Source organism: Arachis ipaensis, chromosome B07 (genome assembly GCF_000816755.2).
Source record: "Arachis ipaensis cultivar K30076 chromosome B07, Araip1.1, whole genome shotgun sequence".
Taxonomy (NCBI): Eukaryota; Viridiplantae; Streptophyta; class Magnoliopsida; order Fabales; family Fabaceae; genus Arachis; species Arachis ipaensis.
Genome location: NC_029791.2, coordinates 16769578 through 16776282, shown reverse-complemented (window position 1 = coordinate 16776282; position 6705 = coordinate 16769578). Strand labels below are relative to the sequence as shown.

General features: G+C 32.6%; 1 long non-coding RNA gene and 1 pseudogene across 1 annotated transcript; one reads left to right on the top strand and one right to left on the bottom strand.

Moving 5' to 3' along the window:
- On the bottom strand, positions 2959-3373 carry LOC110264489. The gene is made up of 3 exons (XR_002350669.1): positions 3266-3373; positions 3120-3173; positions 2959-3043 (listed from the first exon to the last, which is right to left on the bottom strand). It is a non-coding gene; the product is annotated as an uncharacterized LOC110264489 (long non-coding RNA).
- LOC107606805 lies at positions 4570-6697 on the top strand (annotated as a pseudogene).

The following is a 6705-nucleotide window of genomic DNA, read 5'->3' as shown; positions in this document are numbered from 1 at the left end:
TATTTATTTATTATTATTATTATTATTATTATTATTATTATTATTATTATTATTATTATTATTATTATTATTATTATTATTATTATTATTTTTTACAAGAATAAACTTTTATAATTTATGATAGTGTCCTTAATTAAAATTAGAAACGAATAATTACGATAGGAATCGTAATAATGAGATATACATTTTTGAGTACTTTTAATTTAAATTGTTCTTAATCGTAGAATCACTAAAAATGGAACATTAGTGATTCGGATAGATTAATATATATATAATAGTCTTCATTAGATGAAGATTAATATATCTTATTTATTAAATTATATATATAAATGATGCATATAGAGATATGACTATTGAAATAACTCAATCTAAGAATTTCTAATGGTTATTATTACCGTATATTTGTCAATAGGATATTATCAAGATGAACATAGTAATAGAGTTTCCTTTGATTTGCGATTATCATGATAATTGACAATGTATTATACCTTGATTCCGGACACCTAATATGTAACACCCTACTACACAGCGTTTTACGCTTAAGTAATAGAACAGAGGTAGTGTGGTGTTACGGACCTCTAATCCATAAAATAGATACATATAATAGTGAAAAGAGATAATATACTTGGAGCCTTGAAAAGCGGGTAAACAAAAATCGTAAAATAAAAAGCGCAATGCTCAAGGAATAAGATTACTTGCGTGCTAAGAAACCTAGAAGATAAGGATAAGAATAAGCAACAGAGTAAAAGAAAGCCAAGAATACATCATAACTAGCTCCTGACTCAGCCCGCGAAGCCAAGGCTGGCCGGGGGATATATATATATATATATAGGTGTCCCAAAATACACAAAATACAAAATAAGATCCTATCTCTTCTTCAACCTCTATGAGGAACAAAATAACAAGTTTCTTGGAGAGCAAGCTAAGTTCATAGGTATATATATATACAAACAGAAAATCTAACATAACCCAGGGACTACTCCGCTACGAAGATCCAGACGCCTAGCGAGGAGCCTCTCGACCTGCATCTGAAAACAACAATATAGTATGGGATGAGAACCGGAGGTTCTCAACATGGTAAAGGTGCCACGCGTATAATAAATAAGGTCTTGGGAATGCCAGAGGCAATCTTAGAACTCCGTCATAAAATTATAAAACTTAATTTCTAAACAGAAGCCATAAATAGGGGTAGGTAATCTAAGTACACTATACTAACTTGCTTTAAAACCTAACACCTAACACCTAACACTTAACCAGTTCACCATTCCTCCATCCCTCTGTCATCCATAATTTAGCAAAGACAAACAACCAAACAGATTCACACACAAGTAAGGAACAGATAGTGCAAGTAACAAGTATAACAGGTAGTAGGATGTATATGTTTAGTTAGGCAATCCCAGGTAATGCACATCAATCAAAACAAACAATACACATGATGTATGCCTATCCTATGGCTGATGAGGCTCATCTGTTGGTTATCCAGCCAACCCGACAAGTCCAAAAACCTTAGACTGTCCCCCGTCGCGCATCCCCAAGAGTCTATGCATAGATTTCACATTCATTCATCATATAATCACTCAATGGGGGCTATCAATACCTAGAAATTTATATGTGCCCGGTCACCCTTACGACGTAAGGTCAATAGGGTATCAAGATTCAACCTGAAACACGCGGTGACAAGCCACGGTTTTTACCCAGGGAAACTCGTATCTCAGATATCATCATTCATAAGCCATTTCAATTTCATAATCAATAAACAATCATTTATGAAGCCATGGCATTAAACTTCTTTATTATTCTTGCCCTCTTCATATAAGCCATCATTTACCTCTTACTTCACCCCCGAGTTATCTTATTTTCCTAGCTTCATTTATCTACTAGAACTAGTGCTACACCTTAAGTCTTAAAAGGAAGAAAATGGAGGTTTAGAAGTGGAGAATTGGTTTAAACCAGCCAAAAACTGATTTTGTGGCAGACAGTAGTCACGCGTACGCGTGAGTCATGCGTACGCATAGAAATGCACACACGTGTACACATGCTTCTCGCGCATGCGTCGTTAAAATTTCACGCCACGCGTACTCGTGGATGTGCATTTATTCAAAAACTAACAGTTTGCCCAGAAGCTGCAAAACCAGAAAATTTCCACCTGCATAACACAATTTTTATACCAATCTTCCGTCGTCCATAACTTTCTCTACAAAATTCTGTTTTTCTCAAACTTTATATCAATCTCAAGCTGATTAAACACACTTTAATTTAGAACAAACCTCATTTGTATTCAAAATTTAAAGAGCAAGTTATGAACTATAAAAGTTCATTAAAAATCACTTTTTACCAATTTTGTCAAACCTCATTTTCTTACCAAAACCACATTCCTTACTAATATAACCTGCACATTTAGCACACAACAAACTCCATCTTATTGATACTATCTTCCAACACTTTAATATCCACATCAATTCATAAAACTCGTATATTATTCAACAATCCACTCCTTTTAACCATAATCTTCCATTTCAAAAATTCATTAACCCATTACCTTCATTCATTCATAACCAATCATAAATCAACTTCAACTAACTAAACAAACCATAACCACCAAATTCCATTAACATAATTCAACCCTCATTAATGATCTCAAGCATACATATTTGACACTAGCAAATCATGACCATAACTTCCATCACTAACTCAATTTCAAGAGTACACAATTAACAATTTCAACACCTCATAAATTCTAATACATGTTCATCCACCATTTATGCCAACATCATCACAAGACTAATCATTAAATGCAACTAACCAATTCAACTTATCCTACGGTTCTTCTAGCCTAAGTTTTCACAACACCTTAAATGTTAAACGCGCGAAACTTAAACCATACCTTGGCCGATCACTTTGTATCACCCAAGGCAGCCTCACAACACAATTCACAGCCCCTCCAAGCTCAATCAAAACAGCCTCAAAATAAGCCTTGACCACCAAAAAGCCTCCAAGTATTCCCAATTCAATTTCAATGCATATATACCCACTTAATCTACACCTAATACATATACGTGTTCCAATTTCAGTTTTTCCATTATAAATACAAGATTGAGCTAGGGTTAGGGTGTTCTTACCATACCCATATGCTCAATAGCTTGAGCCCACAAGTCCCGGAAGCTAACTTGAACCTAGAACACAAAAATTGGACAAGATTCACTATAGGTTTTCAATTTCACCAAAGAAAGAGGGATAGAGATTATGAACCAAATATGAGACTTACCAGTGAAATTGTTCGGATAGAAAGTTAGAGCTCGACGCGCTGAGCGCGTGGCCGCGAACGGTGCGGCGATCGGAGCCCGGACAAAGGAGTTATGGTAGTGAGAAGGAAGGTAAGGGTTAGGGAAGCTCCTTCTCTTCCCTTGCTGTTATGGCGTCCCAGCAGCTTATGAGGAAGAAGAGAGCTGCTGTTTCTTTAAATGTTTGGGTCCGGTTGGACCCACGGGCCTGGTTTGGGCCCCTGTTCAACCGGTTCGGCCCTTCCGGTCCGATTTTGGGCCAAATTTTTGAACTTGGTATCAAAATTCTCGTTTCGACGAGTTCTATCCTATTTTGATATTAGTTTTGCATTTTTAACTTTCCTAATAAAAATTTAATTTATTAACTAATTATTTACCGATTTTAGCGGGGTTTACAACATGTAACAGATGGCATATTTTTCGCAGAAACATTTTGGGACCACACCATCTTTTACATCCCAGGTTGCAGTAAACTTGAGGTTGCATATCCAACTTTCAGTTTGTGTTGTCCGTCTGCTCCACCTCTGCCTCGTCTCGTGTTTGAGGAGCCTGCATCACTGGACATCAATCTGATTAATATTTAACACCACCATGTACAACTACGATCAACTACTGCATTCGAAATTGAAACAATCTTCTTCCATGACCAGTGATTAAAGAAAGTGAGTAACAGAACAAATCATGCAACATTGGTTGTGAAATTCGACAAAAAAAAAACAAACAAACCCATGAGCTAGAAGAAGAAGCAGTAGGCCTTACATGGGTTTTTGGATAGGGTTTCAGATTCCAGTCGCCGGTTCCTGGCCGGGGAGTGGACAAGTTACGATTTTCGATGGATTCAAAAAAATTTAACCCTGCCGGTGAGTCATCGAAAAAAAGCAACGCATGAGCTACAAGAAGAACCAGTGGGCAGGGTATTCGAGATTTTCGGATGAACTTACCCCTGCCGGTGAGTCACCGAAAAATAAAAAATGCATTACATAGAAGAAGAAGCAGTGGGACTTACAAGGGTATTTCGAGAGGGTTTTGTAGTGGGTCGCCGCTAGAAGAAGAAGCAGTAGGCAACGTCTTCGGTTTCGGATCAGCTTAGCCCTGTCAGTGAGTCACTGAAGCATACAGGCGAATGGGGTAGAGGAAGAAGCAGTGGGCCTTCCAACGAGAGTTTGGCTTCGACGAATTAAGAATAAAACTTCTTAATTTTGAAATATCAATTAAATTTTAACTATTTGCACATTGCACCTGGAGTACATATAGGTTATGTGGTATAATATAAATAACATAGAATACAATGCAGTGTGAAAACATTTAATAAATCAATTAATGAAACTTTGAAAACTTTTCTTGATCAATGACTATGATGGTGACACCTAAGTAAGGGTAAATTACCCACAAAATTGGCATGAATTTAAAAAAAATCACCTTATAATTATAATAATTATTGTTATTTTCACTGTTTGTACCCATTCACCCATTATAATTTATAGTCATCAAGGATCAAAGTACCAGATATTAAACTTAATATTCTTTTATAAAATATTTGGAATTTTAACATATTATAGGAACAATAGTTTTAATATTTATGTTCTCAAAGATGATTTGTCCGAATTCTTAGTTAAATTAAATTTAAATTGACTCTCACAAAAAAAACCCGTTAAATTGACTCTCTACTTTACATTTTCTTTTTATTTTTCTCAATGTGTATTTTTTGGGCCAATTTTGTTTTTTAAACAAGGGATTAAATTTCTTTATAGTCTTTTGTCAAGCCAATTAAGTTGTGACATTCATTTGTTAATATTTAGCCCAGGCCCCTCAAATCACCAATTTTGGAATTCTTATGTGATATATAGAATTGTGTACAAAAAAAGGATTGTGGTAATGAAAAACATTCCAAACAAATTAAAAAAGGTACAATTCTAAAGTAAATAAAAAGGTACTATTGTACACCAAAAAAAAAAAGGTACATACAACTATTAATTTGAAACTTAGTATTTTAATTAAATTGTTGTGGAATAACGCCATGATACGCCCCCAATTTTATTTGCACTTCGACGTTCACACAAAATAAATAATATTTTTGGCTCTTAGAAATAGATACAATAGTCACTAAAAAATTAATTAGATCGGGCACATGGCTAAATTATTATTATTATTATTATTATTATTATTATATGAAGATGTTTTTTTTTATTATTAAATAATAAATTGCAAGATTTGATTTTGATATGTTATAAAAGTGTTTTTTTTTAAATGTAGCTAAATAAATAAAACACATTTTTAACATAAGAATCTTTATAAGAAGATATTTTTAACATCTTTATTTGAGTAGATGCCACTTATCAATCCTATAATTTCGTAAGAATCTACAAAAAATTTTTTATCACATGTTTAACTTTACTTTCAAATATATTAAAAATTTAAATTTTTATATACAGGTGAAGAAAATGAGAGAGGAGTATGAAAAATTGAGTAAAGCATAAATTAGCATATGAAAATATTGTGAACTTCTAAATGAAGTGGCGGATGAAAGTGATCCTGACTTAGATAAACCTCAAATTCAACATTTGTTACAAACAACTGAAACTATAAAAAAAATTATCCCAACGAATATTGGCTTCACTTAACTGCCCTCATCCATGGTGCACTTTAATATAATTGATTTTGAAAATTAATTTACAATGTTGTACTTGCACGCATTGTTAATTAATTATTATGTCACAATTAATTTAATCAAATTATTTAGATACAGATCTTAAAAAGATACTTCTACTTCCTATTTTCGGGAGATTTTTATAATGGGCTGTTGTAGGTTAGTGATTTTTCATCATGATATATATAAAATTTAATAAGAATTGAATTTGCTTTTAAATATAAAATTAGTTTCATTAACAAATGAAGAAGATTTTGAGAAGTTTTTCTAAAAAGAGAAGTCTTGTCTTTCATATAATAATAATAACAATAATAATAATAATAATAATAATAATAAATAAATAAATTCTTGTTTGAAATTTCTTATTTAATCTATACTCACCAATTTTGTTATACATGTACAGGTGACATATTCCCAATTGGTTGCAGATTTGATGAATCCAATGTCCATCACAAGGCAAAAATCTATCTAAATTTTGTTTTCTTTAGTTTTAGTTATGGTAGAGAGAAAAAAGGTTATGAGAATTAATTTTACAAACTAACATATATTTATTTATATGTGCATTTTCTCATAATTCAGTATTTCAAAAAAAAAAAATCCAGACTATAACATTTCTGTATTCAATACTAAATATAGAATTTATTTTGAAAAATATGGACTTAATAATGTGATGATGTCATGGGGATATGATGATTATATGTATCTTGTAAGTGCCACATCAAACCCTAAATTATATAATTTAATTATTTCATATATAAATTGCAAATAAAAGTCTAA